Source organism: Protopterus annectens, chromosome 14.part0 (assembly GCF_019279795.1).
Source record: "Protopterus annectens isolate FY-2018-M chromosome 14.part0, PAN1.0, whole genome shotgun sequence".
NCBI lineage: Eukaryota > Metazoa > Chordata > Ceratodontiformes > Protopteridae > Protopterus > Protopterus annectens.
Window position 1 is genome coordinate 188,122,035 of NC_056748.1, and position 23,510 is coordinate 188,145,544.

A 23,510-nucleotide genomic window follows, 5' to 3' on the forward strand; every position below is an offset into this window, starting at 1 on the left:
AGTTTTATACACAGGTCAGGCATATTTTTATCAACATGAAGAGAAGTTGTGGATAGTAATTAAGAGTTGAAATATATTATCTGGGAGGGGAAGATGGCAAGAGTCAAGTGGGATAAGTTCATCCTTCCAGTGGAACAAGGAGGTTTAGGATTACCTTACTTAAAGGATATTTTACAGCTAGACAGTTAAGGCTCTTATAACACAAGCAGAAAGATACAATTTAAAGTTGAAAGGAATGATGATTAAACTGGGGAAATTTGAGAAATAAGGAAAGAGTGGGGTTTTGGATGAATATTATATTCATAAAGTAGCAGAATGTATACTAAGAATTAAGCCAGCACAGGAAAGGATAAAAAGATTATGCCAATAGGGATGGCTGCGATTGGGAGTGCAGAGAATGGGCAAAAGAGAAGCCAAGAAAATATTCTATAGGCTAGAGATTGCCTTCCCTGTCAAGAATTGATATTAGATTATAGGTGAAGAGGAAAGGATAGGGGAATCCTTAGTGAAAGACCTGCACTGGCTGAGTTTCTCAATGAATCTAGAACAGAAGTTGCCGGTAATAAAGGGATAATTGGTAGAGCATATAAAATATTGCACAATAACTATAGGAATCAATCAGAGGACAGAAAATTTGGAAGAGAGAGATTAGATAAGCAATTCATAAAAAACAGTAGGAGGACATATGTATGGCTCCCAAATATGCAACAAAGGCTAGAAGATTTAGGATTTTTGCCTGGAAGCATTTGCATAGCTACTTTTATACCCAAAGCATTTTCCTCAGGTAGATGGCAAATGGTGGAGGCATAATGCTGAAGAAAGAGGTACCTGGGAGCATATGTTTTCATAGTGCAATGAGCTGTCAGACTTTAAAAAGTATTTACAGACTACTCTGTCAGGAATATTGGGTGACCAAATGAGTGTGACTAAGGAAACTATTTTTCAGCTGGGATGCAAGATCTAAATTGCCAATACACAATAAGGTCTTGTTAAGTTTAATTTTGCTGGCTGCCAAAAAACAATTACTAGAAAATGGAAACAAAAGTCTAAACCAACATTACTTGAATTAATTGGATATTTAGAAAAGGGTAGGAGTAAATTACACAGAAAAAATGGAAATTGTGGGAGCTATACATGCATAAAATGGTTTGGATGAAGACTGAAGAATGAGGTTTGAGAGGAGGCAGGAAATGAACAATTTATGTAATGTTGGATTGATTATATTGTATAGAACAATATGTGATGTATAATGCTTGTAAGTGAGAATTTGTTAATATGGTTTGATTATGTTTATATAAATGTACCTTTGCTTATGTCACAAGGGATAATTAAATAAAGGTGCTCAGAATTAAAATAATTATGTTAAACTACTTTTAGCATAATTTCTTTTCCATAAATAGCTTCACATCTTTATCTCCCCTTAACAAAAATATTTGACAATGCAAATAAATGTTCCACTTTCTCTTATTATATACTTCCTTCTTCCACAGATTTTTCATATCTTCTAAAATGCTCATCTTACTCTCTCTTTAATCATTTCTTTGGTGGTTCTTAATATATTTTCTTACATTTTCCATTGCAAACCAGCACTGCTTTAAGAAGTTCTAGAAGGGCTTCCTTGTATTATGTTATCTCCAAAACAAATCAAATGCTCTCTTAAATTCCTCATGTTTCAACACTTGCCCTATTAATCTTTTCATCCTGTACTCTCTATTATCACCTTCTCATTTTCACCAGCTATCGCCCATATTGCCACATGGTATGAATACTCAGATACCATCTTTCATTCCTGTACTACTTTTATATCTTCTGAAATAATAAAGCAATTAGGTTTAGTTCTTACTCCCTTGTAATATGTGCACACATTCTTTATTGACCTAGTGTCAAACACCTGCATTGTATTACTTCCTTCATTACCCTAACATTTTGTGCAATCTTGCCTGTTCCCTTCCTCAAGTTACAGTTCAAGTCATCTACCAACACTAAATTTGTGTTTATAACCACACACTTTAGTTCTCAATTTCTTCCTTTGCCTTGCACTCATGCACACATGTAATTAATCATATCATTTTTAGATCCACAGCTTTAAGAAACTCATATACTAACAGGTATGTAACATCATTCTTTGCGCTGTTAATATTAATTGAAACTACATTCATGTGAACCCTTTTATTTTTTCATCTTTCCTAAACCAGTTTTAAACTTTTTTTTTTGTTTTTTTTTTTTGTTTTACTTTCTCTGTGCTTCCTAAAGATCTCCCCCCCCCTTTGTTGAAGTCTCTGTCTACCTCCCCTTCTTTATCTTCATCTGCCCCCAGCATGGATTATCTATTCTCTGTCATTGTTTGCTGAATTTCTCTTTCTGGACTATCTCATTGACTTCTTCTTGTACCACACCCCGCCCTTCACATTCACTTCTTGCCTCTCTGATTCTTCTGTATTACCTGTAGCAGCAGATCCATATATATGATATATTATAGTAGTCCTTACAATTAGTGTGTAGCTTAGAGACTTACCTTGTGAATGCAGTGGTTGAGAGACCTGTAGTTCAGGGCTGCCTCTGCACACACGCCCACCAAAGAATGCCATAATGAGGCACATGCACAAACTATGGTCATCATAGAGCATGTGTTTAGGCTGCTGAAGTCACAGTTTCGGTGCCTTGATATATCTGCAGTACTCTTCAGCCACATGTGCACACATGTTCATAGTAAGTGCTATGCTATGTAATATGATCCTGCGGAAACAGCTGCAGCAGGATCAGCAAAGGGAAGTGATACGCAGCCCCCCACCAGTGCCTAGGTCACCACAGTCACACCCAGAGGGGGACTCTGAGGATGAACACCCTGAGATTGTCCCTGAAGGCAGACGTAAGCATGCCCAGTATGCCCTGGCCTTGGCCTTGGCCAAGAGACAATGCATAGCAAATGCACTGACAACCTAGAGCCCTAGGGACTGACACCTTACTCCAACTCACATACATATTACTAAAAATGATGCAAGGCAGCCCACACAACCTGTGCCTAACCATGTATTGCTGTGTACTGCATGCATCAGACAGTCAGCCCTGAGCTACAGGTCTGACAACTGCTACAGTTGCAAGGTAAGTCACACACCTATTCTCCACTTGTAAGGGGTACTAGAGTATGGTAGCATATGTATGGACCTGCTGCATGTATGCAGGGGACTATAGTGGGCTACTTGGGAAATCTAATAGCCATTTGGGACAACAGGCACTCTGTCCAATAGTAAGTACTCCATAATATGCACAAGGCGACATGGCTGAAAACTCCACTGCAATATTCAAGGGGGATGACTAATAGTGGAGTATCACAACAGTCACACAATTGTGCATGCCAGCAGAGCATGGGCTGGTTGTCCCCCACCCCCAACTCATCAGTGTACCCATACAGCTGCTGTAGCAGTATATCTGCAATGATATATCTGCATACCAACTTTTAAATAAAATCAAGAATTCAATACACAGGAGGTTCAGGATCAAAAAGTTTACTAGTGTACATCAGGAGGCAAAAAACGTACAAGTACAGAATTTTGTCTAACATGAAACAGGAAGCACACACTTTTATATAGGTTTAACATTCAAGCTGTGCCCACCTTACTGACGTGGTATGTCACAGGGCATCTACATCTCTTTAGCTTACAGTCTTCTATTCATAAAAACTGCTGATGCTTTATATTTTAAAAAAGTTTTCCTCTGGTAACAATACGGCCTTGCTATCCACCTGGTCAGACATAATGTCTTTCTGTAAAGTTACTTCCTCAAGGTTTCATATCAGTTCAAATACAATAGCAGATTCAGTCTTCTAATACACATCTTTGTTCACTGTAACACTTTCCCACCAGCTGCATGCTATCTCAGTAACACATATACAAGGCCAAATCATCCCAGCAGGAAAGAGCAGAAGATTTCATTATTTTACACATTTAATTTCCTGACCCAGCAGATAATCACTTGTGAAAAGCATAAACATTAAAACTTGCTAAGCTAGCATCTGCCAGGGTCGAAGGTCAGCTTACTTCAAGCCACACTGCAGTTTCAAAACTACTTACATTTACACATGGATTAATCATTTCTGTTATATGATTAATAGAATAAAATGCATTATATACTACTTTGCTTTTAAACTAGCATTTCTCATATATTCAAATACTCATTTTTCTAACATTTTCCCCCCTATTAATACTTTTTATTCTATTTTGAAGTATGCACAGTGTCATTTCATCTCCTAACCTTTTCCACTTAGGATTTTCAGCTAGGTGAGTCATTCAATCTATACTTCAGAAAAAATGTCATCTGAGATCAATTTTTCAATCTCAATATCTTGATACAAAGTTTCAGTAACAGATACATCAATAAAATCTTTGATTAATCTTTTCATGCAGGGAATTCCACAACAAACACATGCTCCTATTAGGAGTATACCCACACAAATGGCAATCAGAATATTCATTAGGATGGAACCCCACCCCCCAAATAGATTCTGGAAAAAGTCCGTCAGTGGGTTTGGGCCTGGTTCAGTCATGGCTGATACTTGCTGAATTACCTCTAGGTGATTATTAATTTCATGCCTGTTGTCTGGTATGTACGCACAGCATTCTTCTTTGATAAGCGCACACATACCACCTCTCGCCGCTAGGGTGAAGTCGAGAGCCATTCGATTTTGTAGCACAACAGTTCTCATTACATTCAGTTCATCAGTCACCAGTTATAGGGCAGAAAAAGTTGCATTACTCATTACTTCGAGAAGTTTCGACAACTTCTTCAGCTCCCAGATCGATTTGACTGCTCCATAGGCTGGGAATATTACTGCCCAAAATATAACACTGTCACTCAAGTCCATATGAGTCAATTTACTTTTGTCTTTCACGGTATTATGGTCTTTCCAGCCAGCTTTGATCTTTCCAACTGGATTTACAGGTTTTTTAACTGGACCTTCAGGTTTTTGGTCTGTTTCTCTCACGTTTCGTATCTTACCCAAAGGTAATTCTGCAGTATGTCTTATTGCCGGAACCAAATAACCCAAAAAACAACTGCCGGACCAATTCTCAGGTAACCATTTATATGCCTTTTTCCCACAAATAAAATAACAGTTTTCTACTTTAGTACTAATACGCATTAGCCCTGCATGAAACATTTTTTGATCTATAACTGACAATTGTTTAAACAAAACAGGATTCTTGTGAATGTCATTCATGGTTGTTTTCAATGAGTTCAAATATGAGTCATAATTAGTATTGCAAAAAGTATTGCCATTACTATTCTTAATATAACATTGGTAAGATATAGTTATATTACAATTGCTCCAGCCCACCTGGAGAGTATCATTTTTGTAAAAACATACAATTCCTTTTTATGTGGCAGGTAAAAATAAAGCTATTTTGTCCTGTGATCTCACAGTTCCTGTATCGAAGAGTAAATTCTCCCAAGTCTCATTTATCCCCAAAGGGACAGCGGACATTATCAGTCCTCCATATGCTGTTGGTATAGCTGTACAAACCCAGCAATTTGAAATGTTCATAGTCTCTGCATATACACGCTTCATGGCTAGGTATGTGTTAAAATTTGGATGCCAGTCTATAGACATTTTGTCACGCCTTCCCACTTTCACTTGTGTGGTTGTGTGTAGGATAAACCACAACAAGAGGAAAATTGTCACAATTACAGTCAATAAATGTATACTCAACAAAATGATTATGCAACATCTCTGGGGTTGATCTAAATTTCTATTCCCTTTGTTTTTGGCCATCTTGGTCTGGTTGTGTATCAGTCACAAAGTTTTTATCAAGTTGAAAGTTCTTTACCAGTTTGCAGTGTGTCAAATGAACCCAGGACGTCCTCTCGGCCACTGACTGCAGTAGGCATTGCCAACAGAACCTGGTATGGTCCTTCCCACTTTGGACTCGCCCAATTCTTCCTTTTTGTCACTTTCAGCCACACCCACGTTCCGGGCTCCAAAACTGCTTCCACCGGTCTGGTCTATTCCTTATCTGAAAAAGAGTTAAACTGCAAAACAGATTTATTTGTTAACAGTTTCCTCATATAACTAGCTAATGAACTGTTAGCCTCTTGCTCTGCAGGCATGAGAGCCTTCCACTGAGGCACATAATATGCTCTCCCAAAAATCATTTCAAAGGGAGTCAAACCCTTCACATTTGGAACCGTTCTCATACTCAGCAGTGCCAAAGGCAGACAGTGTATCCAATTATTTTGGGTCTCCTCAACTAACTTCCTAAGTTTATTCTTAAGGGTACCATTGTACCTTTCCACCAGTCCTGCTGACTGTGGGTGGTAGGCACAAGGGTTCTTTAAGGAGATACCAAAAAATCTCCCAAGTTGCTGGATTGTCTGGTTCACAAAATGAGTGCCGTTGTCACTATAAATCCTTTCCGGAATGCCAAATCTAGGGATTACTTCTTTTATCAGGGCTTTTGCCACTGTTGCTGCATCTGGATTTTTGGTTGGAAAAGCTTCTACCCATTTGGAAAACATATCTACGATAACTAAACAAAACTTTTTTCCTTCACACTTATTCAATTCTATGAAATCCATACAAATAGTATGGAACGGATATGGTGGTATAGGAAAACTTTCTTGCTTGGTTTTAAATGCCCCTTGTGCATGGTGCTTGTTACAAGTATGACAAGCTGCACAAAATGTTTTTGTGTAGTTTGTGTATCCATATGTTTGGAATATTCGGTTTACTAACTGTACCATCCCCCCTGTTGAGACATGGCACTGCCCATGGCTCAACAAAGCTGCATATCTAAATAAATTAGACGGCAATATCGGTTTTCTCTCTTTGGAAATGTACAGTCCATTTTCAAGAATTGCACCTCGTTTTTCCCATTTTTGCTTTTCTGCTTTTGTAGTAAGCATCTGCATTGTTTTTAACATGTCTAAATCTAAAATCTCAGAGGGTTGTAATTCCTCATTCATAAGTAAAGTTTCTGAGTCTGAGGCTGCTTGCTTTGCAGCTGCATCAGCTCATGCATTGCCTTTTGAAATCTTATCCTGTTGTTTTGTATGAGCTACACATTTACAAATAGCTACTTTGGTAGGTAACTGAATAGATTCTAATAATTCCAAAATAAATTGCGCATGATTAATAGGTTTTCCACTAGATGTTATCATTCCTCTATTTTTCCATTGTTGTGCAAATACATGTACTGTAGAAAAAGCATACTGACTATCAGTATATATGTTTACACACTTGTTTTTTGCTAAAGTACATGCCCGCATCAAAGCTATCAATTCTGCTGCTTGTGCAGATTAGTTATGTGGTAAGGATTGGGCTTCTAAAATTTCAGTGTCTGTAACTACTGCATACCCCACCAGATTCTCTCCTGTAGGACCCCTTCTGCATGAGCCGTCCATGTAATATGTCACCTCGGCATTATCCAAGGGCATATCTGTGAGATCTTGTCTAGGTAAAGCTAACTGTTCAATTTCCTGCAGGCAGCTATTTGGTGTGCCATCCACAGGAGTTGGAAGTAATGTTGATGGATTTAATGTTGTACATTGTTCAATTGTCATATGAGGTTGGCTCAGCAGTATAGTCATACATGAAAGGTGTCTAGCAGGAGAAAGGTATGCCACTTTTTCTTGCAGTAAAATTATTGCAACTGCATGAGGCACTCTCAATGTGAGAGGGTGGAATAACACCACTGAGGCTGAAGCCTGTACTGCCATTGCTGCTGCAACTACTGCTTGTACACAGTGAGGCAAAGATCGCGCCACTGGGTCTAACTGTGATGAATAATAGGCTATGGGGCATTGCTTATCCCCATGTTGTTGCATCAGTACTGACGTCATATATCCTTGCTTGCAATCTACTGTCTGAAAGAACCGTTTGTGATAATTTGGAAGTCCTAAAACTAATGAAGAAGCTATCAACTGCTTCAACCTGCAGAAAGCCGTTTCTGCTTCAGGTGTCCATTGTAAAATATCTTGTGCTGCCATTGGTGTCTTATATATTAAGTCAGTCAGTGGAGTAGATTCCAAAGCATAATTTGGTATCCAGCTCCGAGAGAAATTAGTTGTACCCAAGAAAGACATAATTTCCTTCTTGGTTGCTGGTTTGGGTGCTTGCAAGATTGCTGTTTTTCTTTCCTCGTCTAGTATTCTACCTTCATTGGATATTACATATCCTAAATATCTAACTTGTTTTTTCCAAAGTTGTAACTTACTTTTGTTTACTTTGTGTCCTTGTGTTGCTAAATATTTCAATAATTCTACAGTATCCTCCCTGCATTGTTGCTAGGTGGGGGCTGCTAGCAAGATGTCATCCACATAAAGTAGAATTTGACTACCTCCTGGTGGGGTAAACCCTGCCAGGTTGCTAGCCATTTCTTGTGCAAATATTGTTGGGCTCTCACAATATCCCTATGGTAGTCGAGTATAGGTATACCTTTTACCCTGAAATGTAAATGCAAACCAATATTGACTATCAGGATGTATAGGTATTGAAAAGAAAGCATTACTGATATCTACCACAGAGAAATACTTCTGTTGCTGTTTTAAATCGTTTAACAAAGTATGTGGGTCTGGCACCATAGGTGCTCTAGGTATTACTGCATTATTTATAGCTTGTAAATCTTGTACCATCCGCCATTCCCCATTCACTTTCTTAACAGGAAATAGGGGTGTATTACATGGTGAATCAGGAGATTCTACCAATACTCCTTCTTTGAGTAATGCTATTATAGGTTTGATTCCTATTTCTGCATCCTTTCTCAAAGGGTATTGTCTTTTCTGTGGTCTGAATGCTGACTTTGGGGTAATTGTAACTGGTCCTGCTGTTCGAATAAGTCCTACATCTGACTCGCCTGTTAACCAAAGAGTTGTCGGAATTTCACATAAGGCCTTTTCTTCTTCTTCTAATAAAAATGCTAATCAGCTGTCCTTGCTAGATTGCAAGTGAACAGCTGGATGTGTCTGTGTCAACCAATTCAGTTTTTGTTTTTGTATCCCTTGTTCTGATAGTTCTAAATCAGTCTGTTTCCCCCATCTTGTCACCTTTTCTCCTAGGTCTGCTTATTTTACACTTTTGTTCTTTGTCAAGCTGACATGTGGTAATCGATTTGATCTATATAATGCAAGGAATTCTTGAGGTAATGAACAGCTAACTACACTATTCCCCTCAGTATCCCAGTACAAAGTACGCAATACTAGTCTAGTTGCACGATTTCTGAACAATTCTTGCTCATACTCTCTATCAGGTCCTGGTGTAGTACAGTAGTATAGAGTACAGTGTAACAAATGCTGTCGATCAGTGTCGAGGGAGGGGGCTTTACTGATGGCTACATTCATCAGTTCCTCGGTTACTGCCCCTGGACCAGTCGTGACTAGGTCCTGGCTGTACTAGTAAAAAGTTTCACCCTCCGACCGCACTACAAAGGTATCCATTTGTCTCTGTGCCTCCATACCTTGTACAGTTGGAACTACTGCTATGCCAAATATCTGCATAAGGTCACTGCCCAATAGGTTTACTGGACACTTTGCAGAAACAACAATTTTACTTCTCTGGGTCATACCTGAAACAGGGTCAGTTATTGCTATATCATGGGAAAGTGGTTCCCTGTATAGCTGTCCATTTGCAGCTTTTACTAGTATATAATCAGGTGATTCGGAATGTTCTGGTAACTTGGAGGAGTGTATCAGGGTCCGTGACGCTCCTGAGTCACACAGGAATTTGACTTCCCTTCCCTCCACCAGAAGTGTAACTTCCGGTTTCGTATCTGCTAAGTAGAGCTCTAAGCTCAATAATGCTAAGTCCAAAATTTCACTTTCTTCATCCTCCATATCTACTTGTACTTCCTCTATTCCTTCTATCACATTTACATTTGTTTTTTGTTCATTAAATTTTCCTGATGATTTCTGACTTTCGCATGATGTATCTTCACTATCATATAGTCAGTCCTCATCTCCCTTATCTTCTGAAATTACCTTTTTGTTTTGCTTACAATCCCTTGCTAGATGTCCCTTTTTCCCGCATTTGAAGCATTCACCTCTCTTTTTCCTCTCTTCAAAATCTTCTGATCGTTTGTCAGACTGTTTGTTTCCTTGGACATTCTTCTTGCCCTTTTTACCTGATTGTAATACAAATACTTCAGCTCCGTCTTCAGCAGTGAAGACTTGCGCCTTCTTTTTCTTTTTACTATTAAAATGTCTTTCAGCATGTCTGGCGTATTCAAGTAAGGCTTGTAGCCTCCCTGTTCGATGGTCTATCATATGCTTCGTAATGAAGCTACTAATAGGCGCAATGCAACCTTTCAAAAATGCATTTTTCAATTGTTGTTCATACGGGGAATCATTTGTTTGGTTCTCAGGTACCAACATACCGCTATGATTATTAAAACATTCTAATAATCTAGCATAGTACCCATCTATTGTCTCATTTTCCTGTTGTATGCATTGATTAATGCAAGTCCAGTCTGCTCTAGGTTTCCATTTCTCAGAGATTCGGTCTGTAAGACCTTTCACTCTGTTGACTAACTCTGCGTCACTATGTGGGAGTGGTTTAAGCTCTGCATTACGAGGATTCCAGGTGCCACAAATCATGTGCCAATCTGGACCTATAATTTGTCTTACTACTTTTTCTACTTCTTCCCCATTCAAGTGGTAACTCAACCTCATGCCTTGTAAATCTTCCAAAAGCTTCATAAAATTAACTTTTGGATGGGGGATTCCCTCACTAGCTTTCCGGATATCTTCCGGTGTCCATGGTCTATATACTAAGAGTGTTGGGTTTTGCCCTTCCTGTCCTGCCTGTGGATTTGGAACTTCTATAAGTGGGCATATTTCTTCTTCACTCTCATCCTGTAAGTTTCTCTCTATTTGATATGATTCTGCGCCCCTATGTATTTTACATGTTCGGGACCTAGTTTCAATAGGATCTCTAACAAACGATTGTGGTCTTGCTGAAACTTCAGGATAACGCGGAGGTGGACCAGCCTGTCCACTCGCTTCATATCCTGAAAAGGGTAAGGGAGGGGGCAAGGGAGGAGGAGGAGGAGCTGTTGCTATTACCAAGTTATTATCTTCTTTGTCTAAAAATAATGTTTTCGAATTTTTTAGCTTCTGTTCTCTACGATTTGCTTCCTCAATCCACCTGTGTGCCTGAGGAATGCCTAATTGGTGTTGCTTTTTTGCCTGACCTCCCGCATCAGATTTAAGTTGCTTAAGGAGTTTAACTAGTGAAGTTTTATCTAGTTTACCATCAAATTCATATTTGTTAACCCATTTCATATAATACCTAACGTTATCGGAACGTTGTAATTGCATGTATTTTGCGTCTTCAGTTAGGGGCGGATCTCGCGATGTTTTAGTGCACTGATTTCCCATGGCAAAGAAAATGTTATGTAAGCCTTTTTTTATCACGTGATATCAAGTTCTCAGTTCCTTTTCACAGTTTATCTAGAATAACTGCCTACCTTATTCTGTTACCCTGATCTATGACCAAATATACAGTACTTCCTTTTGTCCCTGATCTGCAAAACAAATCTTGACAACAATATACTGTAACCTAGTCCCTGATCTAAAACAGAAAAAAGGCAAATTCTTCCTACCTGAGCCTCCGGTATTGAACCGTCCAATATCCGCTCTTCGGCCACAGATCAGAAAGTGGCCAACCACTTTAAACGACAATTCAGTCGGAGGTCTTTTTCACCCAAGAAGAACCGTTTCGGTAACTTCTCCTGTGCAGTATTCGACCACCAGTAGACTCTGATCTGCAGCTGACCGAGGGAATTCCGGCTAAGAAGGACTAAACTGTTAAATAAAATCAAGAATTCAATACACAGGAGGTTCAGGATCAAAAAGTTTACTAGTGTACACCAGGAGGCAAAAAACGTACAAGTACAGAATTTTGTCTAACATGAAACAGAAAGCACACAATTTTATATAGGTTTAACATTCAAGCTGTGCCCAACTTACTGACGTGGTATGTCACAGGGCATCTACATCACTTTAGCTTACAGTCCTCTATTCATAAAAACTGCTGATGCTGTATATTTTAAAACAGTTTTCCTCTGGTAACAATATGGCCTTGCTATCCATCTGGTCAGACATAATGTCTTTCTGTAAAGTTACTTCCTCAAGGTTTCATATCAGTTCGAATACAATAGCAGATTCAGTCTTCTAATACACATCTTTGTTCACTGTAACACTTTCCCACCAGCTGCATGCTGTCTCAGTAACACATATACAAGGCCAAATCATCCCAGCAGGAAAGAGCAGAAGATTTCATTATTTTACACATTTAATTTCCTGACCCAGCAGATAATCACTTGTGAAAAGCACAAACATTAAAACTTGCTAAGCTAGCATCTGCCAGGGTCGAAGGTCAGCTTGCTTCAAGCCACACTGCAGTTTCAAAACTACTTACGTTTACACATGGATTAATCCTTTCTGTTATATGATTAATAGAATAAAATGCATTATATACTACTTTACTTTTAAACTAGCATTTCTCATATATTCAAATACACATTTTTCTAACACCACCCAATTCCAGGGCTGTGACATAGAACCTGACCACGCATTCTATGTCTCACATAATGCAGGAGTGACAATGTATGTCTGTATGCTCTTGATTGTGTGACGAAAGACAAATCCCTGTCTGGCAGCCTGTGTAGTTCAGTAGGCTAGGGACATTAGTATGGGTGATGGTGTTGATGATTTGAATATGGCAGTAACCAGATCTTTTGCATTTGAGGTAGTCATATGGTAGTATACCAACAGACTGTCATAATCCCTCAACTTGTTACCACAAGAAAGTTGGACAAAGCCAGAGTAAATGGGGGGACAAAGAGCCAAACCTATAGAAAGACATTATACATGCTCTGAGTAACTTAGCAGGTGGCTAGTATAACAACAGTTTGAACAGTTCAGATTAGCTGCAGGATGTAAAGGTCACCACTTAAATGTCTCAGTAGTTACAATAATTCAAGTGACCACATTTTACAGTATATTAACAGAAAACCACATATGTATGAGGAACGGTGCAGACATATGGGGTAAAATGCTGGACATTATGCAAAAACATGTACAGGGAGAGGTATGGAGACTGTCACCCTGTGTGTGATGTTACATCATGTACCCCAGTCACATCATACCTCTCAGCCTCAGAGCAAGAAATCTGGCCAAAGCCATGAATAAAAGTGGGATGAAGGACCACAAATAGGGACATGTTTTAAATATTGCTCTTAGACATTTAGAAAGTTGATGGAATAACAGGTATTGCATTAGCATAAATCTCCTGATGGGTATAGAGTCTGAAACTCAAATGTCTGTCATCATTTCTTAACTTCAATCTTCAAAGCTTTGCCACTAATTTGTTGCAAAAAACGTAAAACTCAAAAATAAAACAAAAACGAAAGGCGAGTACCAAATGAATCCAGCCAAAAACAAATTTATTAAACCTGTAAAGCGTTTTTCGTTTAGTACATAGACTAAACTTTTTCAGACAAGTTACATTCAAGCATTCCGCATTTAAATAGTCACACCCTTAGTAGCCTAATTAGTCCTTCTAAAAGGTGTGCAACCTAAAACTATGTGTATATACACCAAATACAAAACAACAGTCAGCAATAAAAATAGGATAACATAATTAAATAGAATATTTTAACCTATATGTTAATATATGTATAATAAAACTTCTAGTTTCATTTACTAAAAACACAAAAGGAATTAATTCACTATTCATCCTATAAAAATAAATGTGTGGGTATAGTGATTTAATGACAACACATAAAACCTAGTTATGCCCCATATGTAAACATTGGTTGTGTGCTAATGCCTCTATTTAATCATTTAAAATTTGCGGTAATAATAGTCTACTATCCCTAACTGTATTTGAGTCGTCGTTCCTATGTTACAAACACTTTATCTAAATGTATTCATTGGTTATTAAATATCTAGTAAATCCATACATAAAATTCATATTAAAAATCTAAGAACAATTACTCTCAAGTCCTTCATCACATCTAAAGCTAGTCATCACAACAGTAAGAAAATCAGCATTATGTTCTAAACTAGTGATTGGTCCATACTACCTTAATACATCTAATGTTGACATAAAAATCTATAAGTCAAATTGAACTTTATAAGGTATCATAGAGGTAACTTTCATCTCCTCAGGTTCTTGAGTTTCAGTACAGGTGCTGTTGAACAGGCCTCATTAAGTCCAGGCCAGAAATGTGAGTTCAACCTTAGTTGCCACAACAATTCTAATTCTTCAAACAATAACGAATAGGGGCCCCCCGAAGGTCAGTCCTAATTGATTCAATAACTCTAAATTTAAAACCATGACCTGAGTGGTCCCTACAATGTCTAGCAAGGGGGGCTGTCCTGTTTACCTTTACTGATGTAATAAGTGTGCTCGTACACCCTATCGCTAAATCTATGGTCTGTCTTGCCGACATAATATGCTGGGCAACCATGACACTGTGCTAGGTAAACTATCAATTTTGAGTTACAGTTGTATTTCTCCTTCGTATAGTAATGTCTACCTCTTATTGTAAATTTAATACCTGTGTCTATATGTTTACATTGGTTGCATGCTTCACATTTGTATGTTCCTGGGAATTTTTTACCTCTAATTTTGTTATTTTCTAACAGTGATTTTAGGTTCTGTCCTTTCCTATAGGTTAGGACCGGATGATCACCTATTTTTTCTAATAGTTCCCTATCACTGGTTAAGAGTTCCCAATTTTTGACCTGAATGTTCGTGATAGCTTGAGATTCAGTGTTGAAAGTAAAAGTGAAGCTTAATTTGTAATGCACTCCTGGTAGGTTAGCTTCTATCAATGTCAAAAGACTTTCTTCTACCCCAGGCTGTGGATTCAAGTTGGTGGTAGTAAGGACTCCTTCATTACAGTGATCCATCAATATGGATTTAAATCTACCTTGTTGTCATTTACGGTCAACTTCTTCTATAAGTTCTTCCAGTAATTCCCTTGGGTAGCCTCTTTTTAAGAACGTTGTTTTTAATAGCTTACATTCATCCTCAAAATTCTCTTGTTCTGTAGTCATCCTAGCTGATCGTACCAGCTGCCCTTTTACCACCGATTTCTTTTAGTGGTACGGGTGTGTGCTGGTATAGTGGAGAAAGCAGTTGGAACATGTCTTCTTCCTAAAAATGCGTGCTCTGTACTGTTGGTGTACATGATCTTTTGACAATTCAATGTCCAAATAATTAATGGTGTCCCTGTTGAATTGGCTAGTGAATTTAAGGAAGTTAGTTGAATTATTGAATATGTCCATCAGGTTACGTGCTAGTACTGAGTCTCCCTTAATAATCACAAATATATCATCCAAGAAGCGAGTATAATAATACAAGTGTTGACTTACTTCAATGTTGTCAAGAATTACCCTGTGTTCCCAATGGGCCAGCACTAAGTTTGCGAAACTCACTGCACAGGGAGACCCCATCACTACCCCCAATTTTTGTAAATAGAAGTGGTTGTTAAACATAATGAAGTTATTTTCTAGCACTATCCCAAGTACTATCCCAGGTAGTTCTTCCACTAGCCTCATTTCATTATGGTCTGCTCCCTTAGAGCTGATGTGATCTGTCACCCATTTGGTTCCCGTGTCTTGTGGTATAACCGTATATAGGTCACATACATCAATTGTCATGAAGCTGTATTCTCCTTTGAAATCTAGGTTGTTGATGTTGTTTAAGAATGACCAAGAATCTTTACAGATTTGTGGTTCAAGTGCTACATATTTTTTCAGTATGTTGTCTATAACCTTTGCACAGGGGTACGTGATGGATTGTCTAGCATCTACAAGAGCACGCATGGGAGGCTTTTTCTGGTTCTTATGGATTTTAGGGACTCCAAATAGTACTGTCATTTTGGGGGAAGCCATAGTTAAATAGTTGAGTGTGTTCAAATCAATTAAAGCATCAATAAACAAGTCGCTTAAAAATGTTCTTATTCTATTGTAAGCTGTGTTCACTTCATTTAAGCTTACTGCTGTGTATGCTTCCCCTTCTAGCACTTTATTCATCCGTATGTTGTAGTCCTCTACCTCCATCAGTACTAGCCCTCCCCCTTTATCTGGTTTCATCAATCGTACTTGAAGGTGTTGGAAGTCCATCAAGGAGTCCCTTTGTTCTTTAGTTAGGTTCATTAGGGTGCTGTAATTTGTTTATGTGATGAGTTACGTAAAGCTCTAAAATCCATCTCACAAATTCTTTCAAAAAGTAGGAGAGTTGGATGGGTGGGTGGAATAGAATGTTCTAGGGACTTGTATCTGCTCAATTGCTTGGTTTGAATCATTACCTATTAGCATGCACAAGTTAAATTTCCTCTATTAGTAGTCTAGCCATATCTACTTTATATGAGGGAAGTCAGGCCCTTAGCAAAGGCTTCTACAAGTAGGGGATCCAATTGTACTTCTGTGAAGTTAAAAATGTTAAAACCCCCTCCTTTATTTGTTACTATATTACACATTTTACTGTTATTGGTAACAAGACTGTCAGTGTGCATGTAGTGGTTAAACTCACTGTCAAAATCAGAAGCAAAATCAGAATCAGAATCAAAATCAAAGTCAGAGTTGACTTACCCCTTCATCGACCCCACAAATTACTTCCTCTTCTTGTTGTTCCTTCGTGTATTGTAAACCCTTCATTGGTTCTGTTGTTGTTTGTTGTGGTTTTGGCCTTGGGGGTTGGGAAAATTTTGCCTACTACTGTTGTCATTCCCTGTAGTAGTGTAGTTGTCTTCATGTTTGAAATTATTTGCCGCTTCCATGGTTAAGGTAAGTGTGCGAACGGACCAAGGTAAGGTGAGTGTGTGTGACAGTTAGGGATCTTAGGGATAGGGAGCAGGTAAAGTGAGTGTGCGATAGCTAGGGACCTTAGGGTTAGGGAGCAGGTAAAATGAGTGTGCGATAGTTAGGGACCTTAGGGTTAGGGAGGGGGTAAGGTGAGTGTGCATTAGTTAGGGACCTTAGGGTTATGGATCGGGTAAGGTGAGTGTGCGTTAGTTAGGGACCTTAGAGTTAGGGTTGCGTTAAGGTAAATGGATAGCTAGTAGTGTATGTATGGTTTAGTGTAGGATTCTGTGAAGTGTGTATGTGTGGATTATGTATTTTGGTGTGCTTGTGCTGTGTGTGTGGATTCTCGGAACAGCAAATTTTTTTCCCTTGGAAAAATTTGCTGTTCTGAGTGTTCAAGTATATCACATTTCGAGATTCCAAGGTTGAGCTTATGGTGTTCAACATTTTGGAATTTTGATAATGTGATATAGACCCCTGTGAGCTGCAGTGTGTAAGAGTAGATAAGTAGGGGCTCTAATCTCACATCATCCAAGTGTGTGTGTGTGTGTGTGTGTGTGTGTGTGTGTGTGTGTGTGTGTGTGTGTGTGTGTGTGTATAAATCCCCTCACAGCACTACAGACATGCCCATATGGGCTATCTCTGTGCAATGGTATGCATTTTATGGCCCTGTCACTGGCTGCTGCACTCTAAATTGCCCTCATCTACAAGGCCTGCTGATGTCATCCACCTTAAGAGCACTGGCTGACAGTCTAATATCAGATCAACTCCATGGTGCATGCAATAAGTATTGTGAGCTGTAGTGTGTAAGAGTAGATGGGTAGGGGTTCTAACCTCACATCAGCCATCTCTGTGTGTGTATAAATATATCTCCTTACAGCACTATGGACATGCCGATGTGGGCTATCTCCATGCAATGGTTATGCATTTTATGGGCATGTGACTAGCTGCTGGCCTCTACATTACCCTTCTCCACAGAAGCATAACTGATGTCTGCCACCCTCTAGTTTTGTACGTTCAGAAAACCCAGCTTACACGTTTCAAGGGTAGCAGACCTTGTCACAAAGTATGAATGCATGATGCTGACTGCTCCCATTGTCCCTGATACACTGTTACATACATATGCACCTAGGGGTCATGCATGTATACTGCCTTAACTTGCTGACATAATTCTGCTGTGCTGCCATGCCATCCTGTGCCACTGTATTGCCACTGTGTGTTCATTGTTTAACCCCTCAGACACCTGGAATGGACACATACACAGGTCCGTGACACACCTGTCATTCTGTAACACTACCACCAGTCTAACATCATGCAACAAAGATACACAAAGTTTGATGTGTAGTTATGACACATGTGAGCATACAATACCTGTAGTGGCCCACAAGTGCCATGGCAAAACAATATTGCACTACATAAGTACATGTAAAGTAATATGGTCACTCTCTGCATCAGACACATATTTCCATTTCCCTGCATTGATGGCAGGGATGTGGCACAGGAATTATCACATGCACAGGGTGTAGTGTGGTGATGTCAGAGGCCTAGGCTGTGCCAAACAGATGACAGCATGTATGTGAGTCAGAAAGGAGTATGGGTTAGATGGGCCATGGACAGATGCCATGTGTGCCTGTTGGTGATCTGCATGTGTCAGTTGTGTTTGAGTGTGTGCATGCACACAGTGAAGCCCATTGCTAGCCCTACACATGTGTATGTTGGACAGCTGTGGACCATACATGGTGAAGTGGACAGTTCACAGTCTCTGGCCATGAAGAGGTGAACTGGGTCTGCCAGGAGTATTACTGGCCCTGCCATGCCCAAGGTCAGATGCTGTGCTAGTACCTGATGGTGACTGCAAAATGCTGGGGCTGTGTTCCCTATGGAACTGCCCAGGAACATGTGCCCATGGCTTGCCATGTCATGGTGTGTAAAGCACACTTCCCTCTGTAGCACTGTAGGTACTGCCAGTATGGGAGCGTAACTGTGCATGGCCACATGAACTCCCAGCAGATGGTGTTGCTTACCTTTGTCCATGTGTCTGATGCCCAACTCCAACCAGATGTTCCAGCACAGATATTGTGCGGTCAAAGACAGACACTGTCTCAGCCCACTGTCTGTCCAAGACAGCAGTGACCTCATCCAGGGTGTCCCCAATGCAGTGGAGGCAGTCATGGATGTCAGACTGTGCTGCCTCCATAACACTAAGCATCCATCTGGTGTTGCATTCAGAACATGCCTGTGCTTCCATGAATGACTTAAGCATGTGGTGAGTGACCCATAATTTGACACATGCAACAGGTGATGGATGGACAGCAGTCTTTCTACGAGCACCTCTGTCAATCTGCCTGTGTGGGACCTCAGCAGCTGTCTGGCTGTGACCAGTGTCTACACTCACTGATGCCATAGTTGTCACACTGACCTGTTCAATGATGCTACCCTCTGACTGTCTAATATCTGTGGCCTCTGGGGACTGGGTATGTGTGGGAATACTTTCTGTGTGTAATGACAATGGGGGAAGAAGGATGTCAACCTCTGGGACAGATTCAGCCACCAACAACCCCACTGTCCCTCACTATAGCCATCATCTTCAGCAGCATCCGATGAGACACTGATCAGGTTGTGAGGGGGACAGACACCAACCCCCCCTTGGTCACCTGTGAGAAGCAAAACAACAGCAGTAGATTACTACCTGGACTATTATGTATGGTAAGGCACACAGACTCATACAGATGAGGATCCACAACTGCATTTGTACACAGTACAAAGACAAAATGATCGATTTTAACAATTGGCTAAAATTTTGGTGTCATTCAAAGGGGATCCAGTGTCTGTCAGCCTGGGATGACATGCTTGACAAGCCACGTTGCTTCGCTAGGGATGGCTTGCACCTGTCACCACTGGGCTTTTGGATACTGGCAAAGGCTCTTGCCACCCCCATAGTGCCTTTTTTAGGCAAGGCTCAAAAGTCAAACCCACCCCCATAGACAGCACAAGGAACAAGAAACTAAGGGTAATGCTGCTAAACGCCAGAAGTCTTAACCTCAAGATTCACGCACTCGAAGCTCTCCTCAGAATGGAGAACATCGATATCTGTGCAGTGACAGAAACCTGGTTCAAGGCTCCAGAGAGCACCCCAGCACTACCAGGCTATACCTCATATCATGCTTTTCGGACCCAAAACCCAGACCGAACCACAAAAGGAGAGGGAGTTTCCATATTTATCAAGGATATCCACACCTCCAGGTTAGTGGCATTGCACAAAGTATCGGAGACCATCCATGTGCAACTAACAGTGGGCAAGACTGCTTTTCAGTTTATAGCATCCTACAGACCACCCTCTCAAAGTCAGGAATCCCACTCGGCTTTCCTGAAAACATTGGAGAACATGAAGATCTCTCCGAACACCATTATATTGGGCGACTTCAACTACCCAAACATTGACTGGGAGCACTACTCAAGCCCCAGCACCTTAGCCCAAAGGTTCCTGGAAATTATAAACTCAAATGCTATGGAACAACTAGTCACCACTCCCACAAGAGGGGACAACATAGTAGACCTGATCATTACCAACATGGGGACTCTATGCTCCATACCAGAAGTATATCCCTCATTGGTAAGATCAGACCATAAATTAATTTCACTGGATGTCCACATCCCGACCCCACCCCCATCCCAGAAAACCACAGTGAAAAACTTCTCAAAAGCGAACTTCTCACTTCTCAAAACTGAATTGGAATCCTTCAAGGCCCCAGGGCCAGTGGAAACTACGGCCCAAACTGCAGAATCCTATATAAACACATTCTACGGACATCTCCAGGAATGCATGGATCATGCTATCCCAAACAAAACCAAGACCCAATCATCCAAAGGCAGGCGTCCAGTCTGGTGGACCCCTGCCATAAATAAACTGTACAAAAGAAGGAGGAAGCTACTACATGATAGAGCAAAATCCCTAATAGGGAAGGCATCTCTGATCAGTACTAGCAAAAAATTACGATCCCTCATAAAATCCTCCAAGGCCAGCTTCGAGAGAAAAATTGCACAGGACACCAAAGACAATCATAAGGATTTTTTCAGTTATGTTAGAAACCTGGGATGCAACTCCCAGACTTGTTCTGAGTTGATTCTAAATGACAAAAAATACACTGAACCCACAGACATCGCCAATATCCTGGCAGACAGGTTCAGTGCAAACTTCTCCACCCCCTCCCCCCCCAAAAGAGCAAGTATCTATCCTGGCAGAGGGCTGCCTCCCAAACATCTCTGATGCTCAGGTGAAGGCTGCCCTCTCCAAAGCAAAAAACACTGCTTCCATGGGACCAGATGGCATCCCAGGTTGCGACCTACATGAACTCCAAGTGGAACTAATACCTCAAATAAAACAGCTATGCAATCTCAACCTCACTACAGGATATGTGCCCACAGAATGGCGTACAGCAACAGTGGTCCCACTCCACAAAGTTGGAGCCTCTACGGACCCTGGAAACTATCGCCCCATAAGCCTGACTAGCTTAGTCTGCAAGGCTATGGAGAGGATCATCATGGAGCTCATAAACAAAGACATTGGGGACCTACAGACACTAGATCCTACCCAGTTTGGCTTTGTCAAGGGCAGATCCTGCCTTTTGAACCTGGTTGACTTCTTCGAAACAGTCACCAAAGCCATAGATGAAGGAAAGGTAGTCCACACAGCCTATCTGGACCTTGCAAAGGCATTTGACACAATATCCCACTCAGGCATCATAGATAAGCTATCCAGCTTAAATATAAACCCCTATGTCACAAGATGGGTCGCAAACTGGCTCAAAGACAGAACCCACAGAGTGAGAGTTGCTGGAGCCATGTCAGACTCAAAACCGGTCACAAGTGACGTCCCACAGGGTTCTGTCCTGGGACCACTCTTGTTCGGTATATACTTTTCCGAGGTACAGGTAAATGTGGAAGGACAATGGCTCACCACGTTCACAGACGACTGCAAACTGGGTGCCATAAACAAGTCTCCAGCTGACACAAACATCCTTCAAAAAGGTCTCACAGAGACAGATAACTGATGCCAGCGCCATGGTTTAAAGCGAAATGCCAAAAAATGTATAGTCATACACTTTGGCAAAAACAATGTGCCCACAAATTACCACATAGGCGGAAACCCATTAAGTTCAGAGAAAGTTATTAGGGACCTGGGGACCCAAGTTGATAGCAATCTCTCCTTTGAAAACCACATTGCCAAAATGGTTAGAAAGACCTTCTACATAGCCCACCTCATCACGAAGGGTTTCACATCTAGATCAAGAGAGGTAATCGTGTTATTCATCCCTCATCAGGCCCATCATAGAATACAATGCCCCTTTTGGGATGTACCTTACCTGACACCTGCAGCAATTAGAAAGACCCCAAAAGTATCTCACCAAGAGGATCAAGGGTCTCAAACAGAAGCCATATGCTGCTCAGTTAAAAAAACTCCAGCTCTACTCAGCTGCATACCGCCTACTTCGAGGCGATCTATGCCTGACATACAAAGCTATGTCAAATCCAGAAGTAATGGACATGCTCCACCTCAGTAAATCTAAATCCCTTAGAGCCACACGCTCGAGGGACTTGAACCTCAGCACAGGAAATAAATAGAACTTGCTGGAGGGACAGGTTCATAACCCAGAGGCTCCCTTTGCTCTGGAATAGAATTCCAGTTCATGTGAGGCAGAGCACCTCACTGAATCTCTTCAAGAAGAATCTCGATAGGTGGATGGGGGATCGTAGGTTTGTCCCAGGGATTACTCCCATGTCACTATTAGACAGAGGCACAGTAAACTAAACCTTAAATAGGGCACAGTATACTCAAATCAAGGGGTGGCGTAAGCCATACAGAATCGGGCTAGGCTTATAATTGCCCCAGAGCAGATAGCCTAGTATGAACCTATGAACCTATGAACCTATGCATTACAAGTCCCACATCTTCACATCTCTGCTCCCATGCACAACAGACAAACTCACAACAACATACACAGACAAGTTTGGGCCTTTATAACATGCACTTCAGCTACATCCAGTTAATGTTGCCAGTACAATACACCTGTAAGGTATGCAGTATGACAGTGCATGTGATAGAACTAAACATAAAACCCAGTACACCTATATTGAGAATGATATGGCAGTAGTAGTTTCACTGCCTCAGTATGTACCATCTACCTGTTGTGTTTGAACTGGCATCTTGGAGTACTTGCCTCATGTATAGGAGGCTGCGTAGTTGCTCATAACTATAAATACAAACATGTTAATGTTTGTACTATTACATACCTGTACTTACTCAGTCTATGCACTGTAGTTAACTGTTCCAGAATGGAACATACAAATATCCTTACACTGCCTAATCACAACAGTTGTACATGAGGCAAAATGGCAGACCTTAACTTTTGTAGGGTATGTATGATCCTTAAAACAACAGTATCACACTTAACAGGTATAGGACCATGGACGTGGGCCACACATGACGGACCTATGAGGGAGAGGTATACAGTAGCTACTGTGATAATGGCTATTTATTTATTTATTTTATTTATTTTACATTTGTTGACCGGGCTGGTCCAACTGGATATATGTCCATTTTCAGTGGAGGCCCAGGGAGAAAAGCTCTACAAATCAGAGTAGTATTTACAAGACACAGGTACATTACAAAGTTTTGACAATCATTACATTTCATTGCTTTTTAG